The sequence below is a fragment of the Dreissena polymorpha genome, chromosome 10, assembly GCF_020536995.1.
Source record: "Dreissena polymorpha isolate Duluth1 chromosome 10, UMN_Dpol_1.0, whole genome shotgun sequence".
NCBI lineage: Eukaryota > Metazoa > Mollusca > Bivalvia > Myida > Dreissenidae > Dreissena > Dreissena polymorpha.
The window spans coordinates 43201184-43218883 of record NC_068364.1 but is presented as its reverse complement, the minus strand read 5'-3'; the positions used below and the strand labels follow the sequence as shown (position 1 = coordinate 43218883).

At 35.1% G+C, this 17700-nt stretch overlaps 2 protein-coding genes and 1 non-coding gene across 4 annotated transcripts in view; 1 reads left to right on the top strand and 2 right to left on the bottom strand.

The window, feature by feature from the left end:
• LOC127847548 (uncharacterized) overlaps window positions 1-17700 on the top strand; it is a 285306-nt gene that overhangs the window by 132259 nt on the left and 135347 nt on the right. The gene's annotated exons all lie outside the window — the stretch shown is intronic.
• The window catches only part of LOC127847550 (uncharacterized), a 203499-nt gene that overhangs the window by 68586 nt on the left and 117213 nt on the right, over window positions 1-17700 (bottom strand). The window lies entirely within an intron of this gene.
• On the bottom strand, window positions 13850-13923 carry Trnat-ugu (transfer RNA threonine (anticodon UGU)). The gene has a single exon. It is a non-coding gene; the product is annotated as a tRNA-Thr (tRNA).

Genomic DNA, 17700 nt, shown 5'->3' with positions numbered 1-17700 from the left:
TTAAAAAGTTATGGCCAATGTTAAAGTTTTCGGACGGACAGATGCCATATATTTAACATTTGACCTTGAAGGATGACCTTCACCTTCACCTTTCACAACTCAAAATGTTCAGCTCCATGAGATACACATGCATGCCAAATATCAAAGTGCTATCTTTAATATTTAAAAACATATGGCCAATGTTAAAGTTTTCGGACGAACAAACACCATATATTTGACATTTGACCTTGATCTTTCACCACTCAAAATGTGCAGCTCTATAAGATACACATGCATGCCAAATATCAAGTTGCTATCTTAAAAAGCGAAAAAGTTATGGCCAATGTTGTTTTTTTTCGGATGGACAGACAGACTGACTGACATACTGACGGACATTTCAACTGCTATATGCCACCCTACTGGGGGCATAACAATTATTTTTGGGGTGGGAGTGGGGGTATAGTGTGAGGGTGTGGTGGTCATTTATTAGATGATCTTTAATAATAATAATAAAATAATGGGGGGAGGATTGAGGGGGGATTCGGGGGGGCGGGGTATGGTGAGGGGCTTAGGGGATGGTTTGGACGGAGTCAATTGTGGTATGTCAGGTTAGAAATGTTTTGCCAAAGTATCAATCGAATCTAATCATAAATAAAGAAGTTATGGCAATTTAAGCAAAATTTAATAATTTGACCTCGAGAGTCAAGGTCATTCAAAGGTCAAGGTAAAATTCAACTTGCCAGGTACAGTACACTCATGATAGCATGAAAGTATTTAAAGTTTAAAAACAATAGCTTTGATACTTCAGAAGTAAAGTGGATCTAAACACAAAATGTAGCCATACATTCAAACTTACTAAGTCAAAAAAGGGCAATAATTCCGTCAAAATGACAACCAGAGTTATGCAACTTGTCCTTTACTGTCTCCTTACATTGCCAGTGTTCCAAGTATGATACTTTAGGGGTAAAGTGGACCAAAACACAAAACTAAACCAAATTTTAAGTATAAAGGGCCCATAATTCCGTGAAAATGCCAGTCAGAGTTACATAACTTTGCCTGCACAGTCCCCTTACGATAGTTAGTAAGTGTTGCAAGTATGAAAGCAATAGCTTCGATACTTTAGAAATAAAGACGACCTAAACACAAACTTAACCAAATTTTCAATGTTCTTAGTATAAAAAGGGCACATAATTCTGTCAATATGCCAGTCAGAGTTACATAATTTTGCCTGCACAGTCCCCTTATGAAAGTTAGTAAGTGTTGCAAGTATGAAAGCAATAGCTTTGTAACTTAAGGAATAAAATGGACCTAAACACAAAACTTAACCAAAATTTTCAATTTTCTAAGTATAAAAAGGGCACATAATTATGTCAAAATGCAAGCCAGAGTTATTTAACTTTGCCTGTCCAGTCCCCTCATGATAGTAAGTAAGTGCACCAAGTTTGAATGCAATAGCATTGATACTTTATGAGAAAAGTGTATCTAAACGCAAAACTAAACCGGACGCCAATGCCAAGGTGGTGACAATAGCTCATAATTTTTTTTCAAAAAAATAGATGAGCTAATAAGCCAAAGACCTAGGGCGAAACTGGGTGAGAGCTAAACAACCTGAAACCCATGTGACAAGAAACTAATCGAATCATACTCATTTTTGTTTAATGATCAAGTACGTTTAAATATATAAAGTGTAGATTTTAAATACACTGCAACTCCAATATATCGCGGTTGAAGGGGTCCAAAGATCGCGACCGTGATATATCCGGCACGCGATATAAATTGTCAGTTTATGTATGCATGTATATGTATACATTAGCATCATTATGCAATCTCAAAACACGCTATTTACCAACCTTATTCAAGTTTTTGTTATATCCATATGTCATTAATTGGTATAACACAAAACATTATTCCATGTGAGTATTGTCAAATGCGTATAATTAAATTTTTAATCCGAAAAACATTGCCGAGTTTTATTGTTCAAGAAAGCATGCACAAATTAGACCCATGTACAAAATGACGTCATTCATTTCTCATGAAAAGCATGCACAGCATGGGGTTTAATAGTAGAGCATTGTGACTAACTGATCTATATTGTATACTGTATCTAACGCACACAGATTGTTGAGATAGGTCAGTATTGACTTGTGACATTTACTGTTATAATTGTGTACACCTTCATGTGTGCACTGGTGCGTTTCTGCAGTTCAAAGCAAATTCAATAGAAAATTGTAACACCCGAAATGACCTGTCATGTTTGACAAATGGGTCTTTTGTTTATCGCAGTACACAGGTGTTAATGTGATGTACAATGTAAGCAAACAATCTGGTCAAAACTGGATTATGTCTGTTGGATTAAAGTTGGTGAAAAAAAGGGAAAAATACTTGCTTGAAACGGATTTTAATGCATCAAATTCTCAGATAAAAACATTTTATTTAAGGATTATGCTCGTCAGATTTTTGGGAGCCATAGCCGATTCGCGATATATTGGACAACACGATATAACGGACCGTGATATATTGGAGTTGCAGTGTACACTCAATGATGTATTTATACCATATCAATAATTATTGCATGTATACACTCTTGATTTCTATAAACACAACACAATATGAGAAAACTCCCTGAGAAAACATGAAAGTTACAAATATTCAAATAAATTATGTCTTTCTATAAAGAGAATGCATACATGCCATACGTCCCGATCTCGGCGGGACAGTCCCGCTTTTGGGCCCTTTGTCCCGCCGTCCCGATATGAGACGATTTGTCCCGACATTCGTAAAAAACAATGTAAGGTCTATAGGTTCCCAATAAAATTCGCTATTCAAGCTCTGTTTTGCTAACACTTACCCCCGCTAATCCCTTTATTGCACCCAATTAACAAACCGATTCTACTTATCGTGTGTACCAGTGTTGTTTATGACACCTTATCAGCGATTTATCGGCTAATTATTGATTTCATCAGGCATTCACACCATGGTGGTCTTCAAGATAGTGGTCGCATATTGCTATCGATAGTTGTATTATAATGAAATAAATGTTGAAAATGTGTTTATTTTTGTATTTGTTTGAAACGGTTTACAAAACAATTGTACAATTAACTCTACGTCATTAATGAGTCTTTTATATTTAATGTTTAGTTCATAAATAGCCGGATAATCCGAATGTGCAATATACCAAAATCGCAACAAACAGTCCAATAAGTGATACCCATCCTGTCTAGTGTAATTGGGTGTAATTGTAATAAAAACAACGAGGTGCTATGCATGACAGTTTGACCCTACTCCGATTAAGCTAAAAACCACGAGGTGCTATGCATGACAGTTTAACCCTACTCCAATTAAGCCGCGACAATTGACAAGTAACAAACTGCGCATGGATACATGCTTAAAAAAAACATCGCAACAAACAGTAAAAGTGGTACCCATCTTGTCTTATGTTATTGTAATAAAAACAACGTGTTGTTATTCATGACAGTTTGACACTACCCCAATACAGCGCCTGACAATTCACAATTCAGTTTAATCTGTGTATATAAGAAGAAAACAAAATATAATAATTAACATTAGAGAAAAATAATTCGAGTAAAGCATCCATAGACTTCTTTTGTCCTTTTGTTTTTGTTGGTGTAAAAACGGTTGAGGCGTTGTTGAGAGTTAAAATGAACACAAAGACGGTTTGCTTCCACCAAAAACCTACCTCTGAAATGTGTACGGCCGCGCATTCCGTGTGTAACTGATGTAACTGTTCGGTAGATAGTTTACTGTAACCCGTACTTTCAGTGTACTGGATAGCCTCCCCTGCGTTAATGTTTGCCATTGAAATTAATATAATGAGTATTGTTGTCGTAATGTTCTAGATTTTGTACTCTAAAAAGATGAATATTATCTTCGTTGTTTGCTATTGTCTTATTTTATAAAACTGTTATTGTTTTGTTTTAGATTCCATGCTTCATATCAGATGTTTTACGTCTTGAATAAAAGTATCAAGAGTATTTGTTAGTACTATACTGACTACAGTAAAGGTGAAATGATAGATCGTTTTAGGTGTCCCGCTTTTGGGTCAAATGTCCCAACAATTTTTTATGGAATGTCCCGCTTTGGACCTAAAAAAATATGGCATGTATGGAGAATGTAAAGATTTATTTCAATTAACGGCATGACCATACTTTCTTAAGTATGCATGGTTGGAAAGATGAGGTCATAATCATTTGTAAAAACACCATTTAAAATCCTGTATGTGTTTTAACTCAAAATATTTATCTTTTGGTCATATTCTGTCTGTTTTAGGGTAAACTCAGTATAAATGTAGCATCATGTCAGTGTAGGTCATATGTCAGATGTTATAGAACCCCAGAAAATGGCTTATTTATATGTTATTTTCTCGACCACTTAAATGTCTATGTCGGATGCGATTTCTCAGTCTTTGAGAAAATGTGAGCCTGTCGGTCCAAAAGGTGAATTTCTTGTCAGCCAAGGTTTAGCAATCATCAGTTTGCATCATATACTATTTTTCTGCAATAGATGATCAACTGCTCCCATTGAGATGACAATTGTTTGTTTGTTGGGTTTGAATGAAATGAATCATGTTATCAAAAAATTTATGGGCCCTTAATTTTACATGTACTGACGGCATACACCACAATCAAATCAGAGCTTGTAAAATCACAGTACAAAGACTTTTCATACCTAACTAAGCTGATAAATTAAATCCCATATTGTAGTTATTTTAGTTTGAGATAAATATTTAACGTCAACAATCTGAACTAATATGTTTCTACGATTATGAGGACGATAACCCAAAATGTCCTGTGGATGTTCTAACAGTTAACCTGTTTATCCATGTCAGGTCGTTTTACCATGAGATCATTTATAAAGGTGAAGTGAATGTAAGATAATTTAAATAGTATCAGACTTTATCTATTGGTTTTCCATTTATAGAACATGGGGTGATTAAACTATTTGTACTTTGCCCTTACATATGATATAAAGATAAAGGTTGCACAATTTTAGTACGAAAAGCAGTTAATATTATTGTACATGTGTATCAAAGCTTTGGGTTGATTTGTATCACACACTGGGCACACTGATCCCTTTACTAAAATAGAACACACTTAGTAATTCTTACAAATTCAATTATATCGTCAAAATATTGACTGAAACATGACCGCAATATTTTTGCTCACATTCATGTTTACCGGTAAACATACTATTATGTTTGTTTTATGTTTTGCTGAATAAAACACACTGCATTTACCATTTAACAATACTTTGTGGTGAAAATAGTAATGCAATGTCATTGACAGAAATTTATGTGTGAATAACGACTTATCTTCTTCCTTGTTTTTATCTGAAATGAAGTCAGCGCCAAACGGGTCAAAATCGCTTGTGCGGCCACATATATATATAAAGTGACTACTACTTTGAAAGTTTTACTGTCCTGAAAGCAGAAATTATAGGTTTTTTAAATGTTTCCTATATTGCAAATTTAAGGAGGCCCATTTTGCTGAACTGAACTTTTTGGGATTTGTGGAACTACCATCACAACACAGGGCTTTCTTTCTTACTTTTGTTTAGCAGAATTAAACTGATCAATTAATGAAAAAGTCACAAACATTTCAAACTCCTCAAAATTGTTTTCTTTTTTTAAACTAGTCACAAACTTGTAGAAATTATGAAATTATGCTTTTGTATGAATAAACATAGTAAAATATTATAATATTTTCATAGGCTGGACACTTTTGCTTTCAACAAATAATATCATACATCTTCTAAAAATTTAAAAAAATTCAGACAGGTTAACTGTATTGTCAATCATATCAAATTCAATAGCCAATATATTTGACAAATATTAAAATGTATGTATATGATTGTGTGGTCTGTTGTTTAGCTGGATACATAAGTTATTCATTGAATTTGTGTTCTTTAGTAAGTCATATTATTTACCAAGTTTAAAACCTTTGTGAATAACAATTGTGCCATGTCACATAGGATTCTCACGACATAACAAATATTTACACTGTTTGAAAGTGTAATTTACTTCATAAAAATGCAATTTAACAAGGGCTGTTTGTAAAACATGCATGCCCCCCATATGGGCTGTCAGTTGTAGTGGCAGCCATTGTGTGAATCCCTATTCTGTCACTGTGACCTTGACCTTTGACCTAGTGACCTGAAAATCAATATGGGTCATCTGCCAGTCATGATCAATGTACCTATGAAGTTTCATTATCCTTAAGGCCTAATTATTCTTGAGTTATCATCAGGAAACCATTTTACTGTTTCAAGTCACTGTGACCTTGACCTTTGACCTAGTGACCTGAACATTAATAGGGGTCATCTGCCAGTCATGATCAATGAACCTATGAATTTTCATGAACCTAGGCGTAAGCATTCTTGAGTTATCATCCGTAAACCATTTTACTTTTGGAGTCACCGTGACCTTGACCTTTGACCTAGTGACCTGAAAATCTATAGGGGTCATCTGCGAGTCATGATCAATGTACCTATGAAGTTTCATGATCCTAGGCATAAGCGTTCTTGAGTTATCATCCGAAAACCATTTTACTGGTTCGAGTCACTGTGATCTTGACCTTTGACCTAGTGACCTGAAAATCAATAGGGGTCATCTGCAAGTCATGATCAATGTTCCTATTAAGTTTCATGATCCTAGGCATAAGCGTTCTTGAGTCATCATCCAGAAACCATATGCAGCCAATTGTATAAACGATGGTTTAAATTAACTGTGGTAATCTGATTACCGCAGTTATTTCCATGGTTAGGTTACCACTGTTTATTTTCATTTGTATAAACGATGGTTACTGCGCGGTTACCTAACCACTGAAATTGTAAACTTACCGCAGTAAAATTACCAACAATGCAATACTAAACATGACGTCATTTTTGCGCAAATTGTCAATTTTACAGACGACGTTTTGAAAAAATGGACTCTGCAAAACGGGCTAAAGCTTTTAGCGAAAGAGAAATTGATGTTATAACGGATTTCATGAAAACAAACATTCATAAGCTTAGAGCGAACCATGGCTCGGGCGGTCCGGGCATCGTTGCTCGAGTAAGAGATATTTGGAGTGAACTATTAGCGGGGGTAAATGCTTGCGGCAACGGCCCCAGGAATCTCAAACAAGTGAAAGAAAAGATGAGAAATATGGTAAATATAGAATTAGTATGTCTTTTATTATAAATTTACATAAAATAGACGAATTTCCATTTAACGAGTGAAAGTGATTAAACTGTTGACAAAATTAAGCAATGAGGGATATATATTTTGCCCGGGAGTGGCTCAAACCCTTCGACTGCCTTAGTTAAAACACGTTGTTTTTTTACAATTCATAGATATACAATTCACCTAGAAATGCCAGAATATATAAAAAAATTAATAGGCAAAACGAAATGTGTCCATTTGCTATATTTATTTTAGACAAAAAACGCGAAATCCGAGGTTTCGAGAGAGCGAAACCATGCTGCCGCTACGGGGGGAAGGACCGCCACTGCGGAAGATGTCACAAACCTCGCAGGCGGTGGCGAGTCTATTCGCCACCTCGGCCTCGTTTCCGGATGAAAGAAGACGGATGTGGGTTCCGTCTATACAACCAATGACGGAAGGGAATCCCCGAACCCGGAAGAAGTCATTAGTCGCTCGGCGTCTGTCTTCGTCGCTGGTCGGAAATTTAATGAAACGGTCCTTCAGTCCGAAAATAGCGTCAACGACAGCGGTAATAACCCGAGAAACAGTAGCTATGTCAACGCCGAAGGTGTCGCCGATAACCTGAAGAAAATTCCCAGTAGCCAAAAATCGAAGAGTTATAAGTAACTGCTGTCGTGTTGACAGAGACCTGTTTCGTCGCGTTTGTCGTTGTAAAATAGAGTCCAAGAGGTCGACAAGTCTGTCTAGGCTCTGGGCAGAAAACCTATACCTTTGGCGCAGTTCGTCGTCATCAAGTCCATTTGTTTGTAAGTCAATTCGTCGAAATCGGCGCTGTTGTCTGTGTCTAAAATAGAGAACGTCCGCCATGTTGGTCAGTAGTCCGTGTGGTAACCAGCATCTAACCCAGCTCGTAGAGGTGGGTTAAAAATAACCGCGGTAATAGGGCGGTTAACGTCAACGTCGTTTTTTTATACAAACCGCCGACACGCGGTAACCACAGCGGTTACCACGATTTTGCGGTAACATTGTGGTTAAATTGTTTATACAATTGGCTGCTGGTGGACGGAAACCGACCGACATGAGCAAAACAATATACCGCCTCTTCTTCGAAGGGAGTATAATTAATTTGAATAGAAATGAGTCGAACTTTTATTAATGTTAACGCATATACATGTACATGGATACAAATACAATAATCAACTCCAGCTTGCTGCACTTGTCTCGCAATTAGCCATACTTAATTACTCATGGGTTTTGACTTTTGTCAGTTGATCTTTCTTATTCAAGCCATTACCGTTGTAAAAGTGACTGCTTAAATCTTACTGTGATTTCATTAAAGTCACTATAGACTTGAACGAATCTGCATCTGCCCCTGCTTTGACTTTTTTAAACACAGGATCTCAAGTTTTACTATACACTACTTATTTTATAATGCAATGGTGTGGTTTATTAGTTTAGGTTACTTTACAAATTTGTTTTCACCACTTTTATACTTTTAATTCCGTAAAAACAAGCAAAATCGTATAATTGATATCCCCCGCCTTCTCCTAATTTGTTTCTATACACCTATGTGCATAAAATTTCAGGCTGATAAAATAAAGCCCTAACAAGGGCTGTTTGTAAAACATGCATGCCCCCAATATGGGCTGTCTGTTGTAGTGGCAGCCATTGTGTGAATACGTTTTTTGTCACTGTGACCTTGACCTTTGAACTAGTGACCTCAAAATCTATAGGGGTCATCTGCGAGTCATGATCAATGTACCTATGAAGTGTCATGATCCTCGGCAAAAGCGTTCTTGAGTTATCATCCGGAAACCATTTTACTGTTTCGGGTCATCGTGACCTTGACCTTTGACCTAGTGACCTGAAAATCAATATGGGTCATCTGCGGGTCATGATCAATGTACCTATGAAGTTTCATGATCCTAGGCGTAAGCGTTCTTGAGTTATCATCCGGAAACCATTTAACTATTTTGGGTCACCGTGACCTTGACCATTGACCTAGTGACCTCAAAATCAATAGGGGTCATCTGCGAGTCATGATCAATCTACCCGTGAAGTTTCATGATCCAAGGCATATGCGTTCTTGAGTTATCATCCAAAAACCATTTTACTATTCGGGTCACCGTGATCTTGACCTAGTGACCTCAAAATCAATAGGGGTCATCTGCGAGTCATGATCAATCTACCTGTGAAGTTTCATGATCCTAGGAGTATGCGTTCTTGAGTTATCATCCGAAAATTATTAGCTCATCTAGTTTTTGAAAAAAAATTATGAGCTATTGTCATCACCTTGGCGTCGGCGTTGGCGTTGGCGTCAGCGTCCGGATAAGTTTTGCGTTTAGGTCCACTTTTCTCAGAAAGTATCAATGCTATTGCATTCAAACTTGGTACACTTACTTACTATCATGAGGGGACTGGGCAGGCAAAGTTAGATAACTCTGGCGTGCATTTTGACAGAATTATGTGCCCTTTTTATACTTACAAAATTGAAAATTTTGGTTAAGTTTTGCGTTTAGGTCCACTTTTCTCAGAAAGCATCAATGCTATTGCATTCAAACTTGGTACACTTACTTACTATCATGAGGGGACTGGGCAGGCAAAGTAAGATAACTCTAGCGTGCATTTTGACAGAATTATGTGCCCTTTTTATACTTAGAAAATTGAAAATTTTGGTTAAGTTTTGTGTTTAGGTCCATTTTATTCCTTAAGTATCAAAGCTATTGCTTTCATACTTGCAACACTTACTAACTATCATAAGGGGACTGTGCAGGCGAAGTAATGTAACTCTGACTGGTATTTTGACAGAATTATGTGCCCTTTTTATACTTAGAAAATTGAAAATTTGATTAAGTTTTGTGTTTAGGTCCACTTTATTCCTACAGTATCAAAGCTATTGCTTTCATACTTGCAACACTTATTAACTATCATAAGGGGACCGTGCAGGCAAAGTTATGTAACTCTGACTGGCATTTTCACGGAATTATGGGCCCTTTATACTTAGAAAATTGAAAATTTGGTTAAGATTTATGTTTTGGTCCACTTTACCCCTAAAGTATCATAGATATTGCTTTCATACTTGGAACACTCACAAACTATCATAAGGGTACAGTAAAAGGACAAGTTGCATAACTCTGGTTGTCATTGTTACGGAATTATGGCCCTTTTTTGACTTAGTAACTTTGAATATATGGTTAAATTTTGTGTTTTGATCCACTTTACTTCTTAAGTATCAAGGCTATTGCTTTTAAACTTCAAATACTTTCATGCTATCATGAGGTTACTGTACCTGGCAAGTTGAATTTTACCTTGACCTTTGAATGACCTTGACTCTCAAGGTCAAATTATTAAATTTTGCTAAAATTGCCATAACTTCTTTATTTATGATTAGATTTGATTGATACTTTGACGAAACTACTCTTACCTGACATACTACAATAGACTCCACCCAAACCATCCCCCATGCCCTCCCCCCCCCCCCCCTCCCCCCTAATTTTTTTTTTTTTGTTTAAGATCATCTCACAAATGACCACCACAATCTCACACTATACCCCCACCCCACCCCACCCCCCCCCCCCCACCCCCCCCCCCCCGATTTTTTTTTTTAAACGGTTATGTTTGAAATACCGTCCAACCATCGCACCCAAAAAATCGCCCCCCCCCCCCCCCCCCTATCGCCCCCCACCCCCAGATTTTTTGATTTTTTTTCTCGCTTTTTTGGAAGATAATGTAATAAATGTCCACAACCCCACACTATACACCCCTCTTCACTCCACCCCTTCCTCTTTTGTGATTGAAGCGTTCTTGAGTTATCATCCGGAAATTACCTGGTGGACGGACCGACAGACCGACATGTGCAAAGCAATATACCGCCTCTTCTTCGAAGGGGGGAATAAAAAGTTTGTGACAAACAGCCGGAGGAATGGACTGATTAAAAAGGCGGACTGATACAATCGTATATCCCTCCGCCTTTGGCGGGGACTAATTATAATCCATTAAAACAAGCATAGCCCGTTACCTGAGTAGGAAACCAAATTTGCGAAATAAGAAATACAAACAAAAACATCAACACAAATTGTTCTGTTGAATATAAAATGTTTGTTTAATGTCAATCAGTTTACAAAGACTGTTTTTGTAAAATAGTTTGGATTCATACGATTTGTGAAATTCTTACGTCAAAATTGTGAGATGGCTGACCCAGGCCACATGCAAAGAAGGAAAAAAAGCCCTGCAATATTTATTGGAATCTTTCATTCCATAATCTGTCTACAAAAAATAGGTAAGAGTGGTGGTAGAACGAAAATTAAAGAAAACAAAGTTTAAAATGGTACGTAAATTGCAGTGGATTTGCAAACTTGTTAAAATTCACTTTATTCTACAATTTGAACCAAAACGTTTGCTCAAGACATTTGTATAAGGCAAAAAGAAAATAATTGCTCGTATCAAGGTATGAAAACAATGGAAATAAATATGCAGTAATATGCAAGTACTATATTGTCATTGATGGTCTAGGAAAAAACATAGCACATTGATATATTCTATATTAAAATACAAATGATCGTCATTTACAAATAATGTGCAAAGTATCTTGTGGAGCTTGTTTAAAATTGCATTAGAGTGCGGATTGAATCTTCTAAATACAAACCTTTTTTACCAATGATGGGTAATACTAACAATACTTTGCCAAGTAAGAAGTAACAATGAAAGCATTGTTTAGTGCAGTGTGCCTTTCAGTTTCAGTTTAATATTTGTCATTATGAATATACTTGCCAGCCTAAAATCTTCCTTGTTACGGAGAACACTGCTTGTTATTAACTAGTGGTTAAAGTGTGCATTCTCGACTCTGTATTGAACCACTAAAGAGCAATGTACTATACAATCCTACTCCAGACTGAATGTTTAAATATCATAATTGTTTTTTTAAAGATGGCGTAACAAACTTTCCAACTAAAAGTTTGTTTATAGATTGAACAATTTCAAACATAAATGTTGTAAAAGCAAAGTTGGCCTTCAGACTAAAATCTGCAAATGAACTTAAAAATTCCTACACAAAAAGATAAAAAAATGGGGAAAATAAAATTAGAAAACAAAAAGTTAATTAAGAAAAAGAATCCATTCATTGAGACAAGTGATAATACACTACTCTTAATATGTATGTTTCGCTTTCAACCCAATTATATCATACAGAACTTAGATACATGTATGTCACATACACTGATCCCCCATGACACATGTTTGGACACTGGCAAATCAAATATAAATCATCACCAAATTTTTAATATACTTACAGGTTTTTTTTGGCCCGATTTTATAGCCGAAATTCTGCTATGTTCCCAATCCCAAAAAGTATATTGTTTTCCCAAATTGTGGCAATAAATTTCAAATTTCCAAAAAAAAAAAAGATTTTATCTCAATTTTAATTCAATTACATCTAACAAAGTATTTTATGATTTTGTTCTTTTAATTTTAATGATTATAAAGTATTATATCAAATTTAGTATTTCCCTAATTAGTGGACTTTTCGTGTGGAAAAAAAGGCTAATGAATTAATTTTCCCAATTTCATAAAAATGCCGATAAAATTCCCAATTCCAAAGCCATGGGCTATCTTCCCAAAAAGTTGAGAAAAAAACCCTGACTTTACACGTAAACAATACTACCAGGCCTTTTCAGCTCCATTTTGGAAAAACGCCACACTGGAATTTGGGAATTTTGCATCGTAAAAAAACCCATTTTGGAAAAAAAAAAAAAAAAAAAAACTGGCTCAATTGGGAATAATAATCGCATGTTAATAGTGTTTCTTATATTTCAAAGATGCCGTTAACTGGTAAATAACGACTATTTTGATAACATATTATTAAAAGTTTACAAAATATTATGAACATGTGTGATAAGTGCAGGTGTCTTTTATCTGATTTTGGAGAAAGGGCCTGGCCTTTTTTGAGGTGAAAACAGTCTTTAAAAAATAATCAATTTAACATATTTTACTGTTTTTTTAAACAAATTTAAGGCAACAGATAATTTAATTATGCAATATTTTCTATTTTCTACACTGGATCAGGTTAACATATATATTTAAAGTTTAAAAAAAAAAAAAAAAAAAAATGTTCAACGTTTTTTCCTTAAAAGTTAAGGGACATAGACACCTCCCTTAACTCCAAAGAAATCAACTTAAAAATGGCATCGTAGCGGACATGTTTCAGAGGTTTTCGTCGAATTTAAACAAAATTTCATCAAACGTGTATGTTTTCTTCAACATTTAGCGGAAGTAAAATTGTTGTCATTCGACGTTGGACGTGATTTTCATTCATAATAATTTGAGTTGTGTTACCATTTTATGCCATTTCTTTGGATGAATCAATGATCATGTTTCAATAAATGGAAAGAATATGATTTTAATGTGAAAATAGCAGGCGTTATAGACTTGCGACTGGGATATGTTTACATATCTGACATTGTGGTTATGCTGTATCGCATGTCAGATTGTGTTTGTTTTCCCTTTCGCACTGAATGAATGTGTGTTTCATCTCGGAATTATCGTGTAAGTACTAATTATGTTTAATTTATTTATTTTCTAACATAACTGACTGCCCTTTTTTCAGCATGGCCTGACATTATGTCACAGTAAATATGGTAATGTTCTTTATCAACTTAGAACTATCAAATTACACTCATTAAACGCTACTGTCGCCGGGTGGTGAAAAGTGTGCGGCCAATTCGGGACTCGAACCCGGGACATCTCGCTTACATGGCGAATGCTCTCCCGACTGAGCTAACCTGGCCGCCACACATCTTTTCACGAATCCCACTTAAATTCGGTACCATGACATTCTTCCCTGCCATGTTGGAATTCGTCCTTGAATTTGTGTCACAGAGAACAGTGAAATACGATCTGGGTGCCATTGTCATAATTGCATAATGAAATCACTCTGTTTATATAAAGTATAATTATATTACAACAATTAATTATATCACTTACTTGCATTGAATTATGAAATAATGACAATGGCACCCAACTTACGATAGACCAGGATATATGCAATGTTAGAAATCTGCACACAGATAAATCAGACATGGCTGCCTTACAAGATCATTCTGAAAATTACAATGGAAATGAACATGACCTTTGTTACAGGACTATGGTGGAATTAATTTTTTAGATCATTTTCACATTATTTATTGAGTTATGTTCACACACCTATTCATGCAAATAAACTTGCATACTTAATTTAAAGAATTATAAAGCAAAAATTGTAATTGAAAACTGAAGCCTACAATGTACCCTAAAATCATTTGGAATACACAATGTGGACGAAGTTCATGGTCTATAGTTTTATCTCCATAATAACAAATGAATACTGTGCAGTTTGTTTAACTAAACATTATATTAGTATTCCTCCTGCAAATGCGCCAACACGGCCCAACAGGACCTTATACAATTTTATATGGAGCTGAAACTTCCTCTTCTTAATAAGTGCATTCAAATTATGCAGATTGTAATTAAAATATAATAATAATGGAAATAACAAAATGATATTTAATGATAACATTTGCATTTCATTTTCAATAATAAAGTTGATATTTTAACAAGATGCGTTTGTGAAACACAATGTCCCCCTATATGATGTTTGACCTTGAAGGATGACCTTGACCTTGTGAAGGATGACCTTGACATTGACCTTTCACCACTCAAAATGTGAAGCTCCATGAGATACACATGCATGTCAAATATCAAGTTGCTATCTTCAATATTGCAAAAGAATTCATAAAATAAGCAATTTGGGCCACATATATTTGACCTCTGACCTTGAAGGATGACCTTGACCTTGACCTTTCACCAATCAAAATGTGCAGCTCCATGAGATGCACATGCATGCCAAATATCAAGTTGCTATCTTCAATATTGCAAAAGTATTTATAAAATAAGCGATTTGGGCCACATATATTTGACCTCTGACCTTGAAGGATGACCTTGACCTTTCACCACTCAAAATGTGCAGCTCCATGAGGTACACATGCATGCCAAATATCAAGTTGCTATCTTCAATATTGCAAAAGTATTCATAAAATGAGCGATTTTGGCCACATATATTTGACCTCTGACCTTAAAGAATGACCTTGACCTTGACCTTTCACCACTCAAAATGTGCAGCTTCATGAGATACATATGCATGCCAAATATGAAGTTGCTATCTTCAATATAGCAAAAGTTATTGCAAAATGTTAAAGTTGGCGCAAACAGACCAACAGACCAACAGACAGACAGGGCAAAAACAATATGTCCCCCACTTATAGTGGGCAGGGTTCGACATTAACTTTTTTTACAGCAAGACCGTCGGACCAGCTCCTCTTAAAATGTACTAGCCCGAACCTGATGTTTACTAGACCATAAATGACATAGCAAATGAACACAATTGTGTCATGTAACTGTTTAATCAGGATTTATCAGTAAATAATCAGTGAACACCAGATTTTTTTATGCATATAGTAAAACAATAAAATAACCCTTTTTTGCTTTTCTTCGTCAAATTCAAGCCATGGGAACTGAATCGATTTTCCATCTATGATAAAATTGACGTTTTTGTGTTTCTTTATATTTACGTTTCGTGTCAGTTAAGCGTCGGATTCTTTTGTATTAACTGATTTGTCGGACAAAAATCCGAACTTGAACAAAGCCATTCTTTAAATTACATTATCTTGTCTGCTACGCAAAAAAGTTTACATTGACAATACCGCTTTTCGATAGAAGTTGTAAAATCATGCCCTACAGTTTTACGACACTGCAGAAAATCATTAATATTCATGACAACTTGACCAATTGAAACAAACAATTTCTGCAGGAAGCTCTCCTTTGTGTCTAAAATAGCGATGAATCATGTGAATGCTTCCCGTTTATTTAAATATACTAGTTTTGTTTTAATGTAAATAACGGATACAAGAGTAATTTTACACATTAAAAGTAAAGGTTTTCACAGCAGTTATTTAAAAATATTTTGAATCAGTATAGATTTTTTTATATTTATGTACGACCAGTCGGACAAGTTAGCCCGCAGTTTTACTAGCCCGACCACCGATCTTACTAGACAATGTCTGTCGGACGTGCCTTAGTGTCGAACCCTGGTGGGGGACATAAAAATATCCTCTTTTGTGTTAAAGTCACTATCACGCTCACCAATACATATGGCTACTGTATTATGCTATATAAAAACATTCGACAACAAGAAGTACCATACGATGGTTAATTACGATAAACCCTAAAACAAGTAACATTGATGTAAAAACGTTATATTACAAGCATTCGGCAAGTTTTAAGCATCTAAATATCTAAATATCGTTCCACGATGTAATCTACTTTCGCTTTCGATTCAGGATCGGATTCATTCGGGTTGCGTTCATTTGCATAATTTATACAAGCCATTTTCGCATTCGCTAAGTTCCAGTTACCCAGAATTCATTTTGATTTCACAGAATGATTATTCATGAGAGCTACGTCATGCTTCCGACGCTTACTGTATCCAATCTCGTGTTCGCCCGTAAATGTTCGGATATTTTACGGAAGATATAAATGGAATTATTTGTGGCCACAAAAAAATACAAACAAGCATTTTGTATCTCGTTAAATCAATTCTACCAGACAACAACTAACGTTGAAATTTTGCATTTTGCTAAAAGGAACATTGATTTTTTTATGGGTAAGCTTTATTTAACGAAATATTCGATATTTTTGAGCGTGATTGTTACTTTAATTGAAAGATTTATTATTTATTTGCTTTGACATTTTTTTTTTGTCTATTCAATATAAGACATACAATGTATACATGTATATACAATGTATACATGTATATACAAAGTGATACCATGTAGCAGCAATAATGTTCAAAATTGTTATACAAGAAATGCTAATATAAACTTTTTGACCTTGTGGTTTCTTTTTGATTAAAAAAAATTAAATCTGTATTTTTTTCTTTGGTTGTTTGTGACAGATGTTTAAAAAAAACAGAATACTTATGAAAACAGATGAGTTGCATACAGTGGGTGGAAAGCAAACTGGACTTGTTATGAAAGTTTAATATGTTTCCATTTATGTTCAAATATATGAAGTGTATCATTGTTGAGGGCTATTTCTTTTTCAATTTAAATCTTAAGTTTTAAATAATTGATAAAAATTGTAGGTGTTTGTTTTCTGTTTTTCATGCTGAATATGAAATATTTCATTAATATAATAATAGTATTCACAGCATTATTAACCTGACTCAGGTATTTTGAAGGTATTTACCCCTAAACTGATGTTTAAGAGAGATAGTTTAACAATTTATTGTTGTTTCTCTTGAAAGGTTTTCAATTGACTCCATAGAGTAATATGTTAACTACACATATCACTTAGATTTGTGATAGATAGGTTACACTTAAAAAGATATGTACATGTATTTGTAGCTAGTTTATCAAAAGATGGTTAATATTGATAACACCACAAGTTCAATCATCCATATTTTACACAAGTTTATGTGATCAAGATCCATGTGTAAATAATTTACGATATATTATAACGCAATACACACA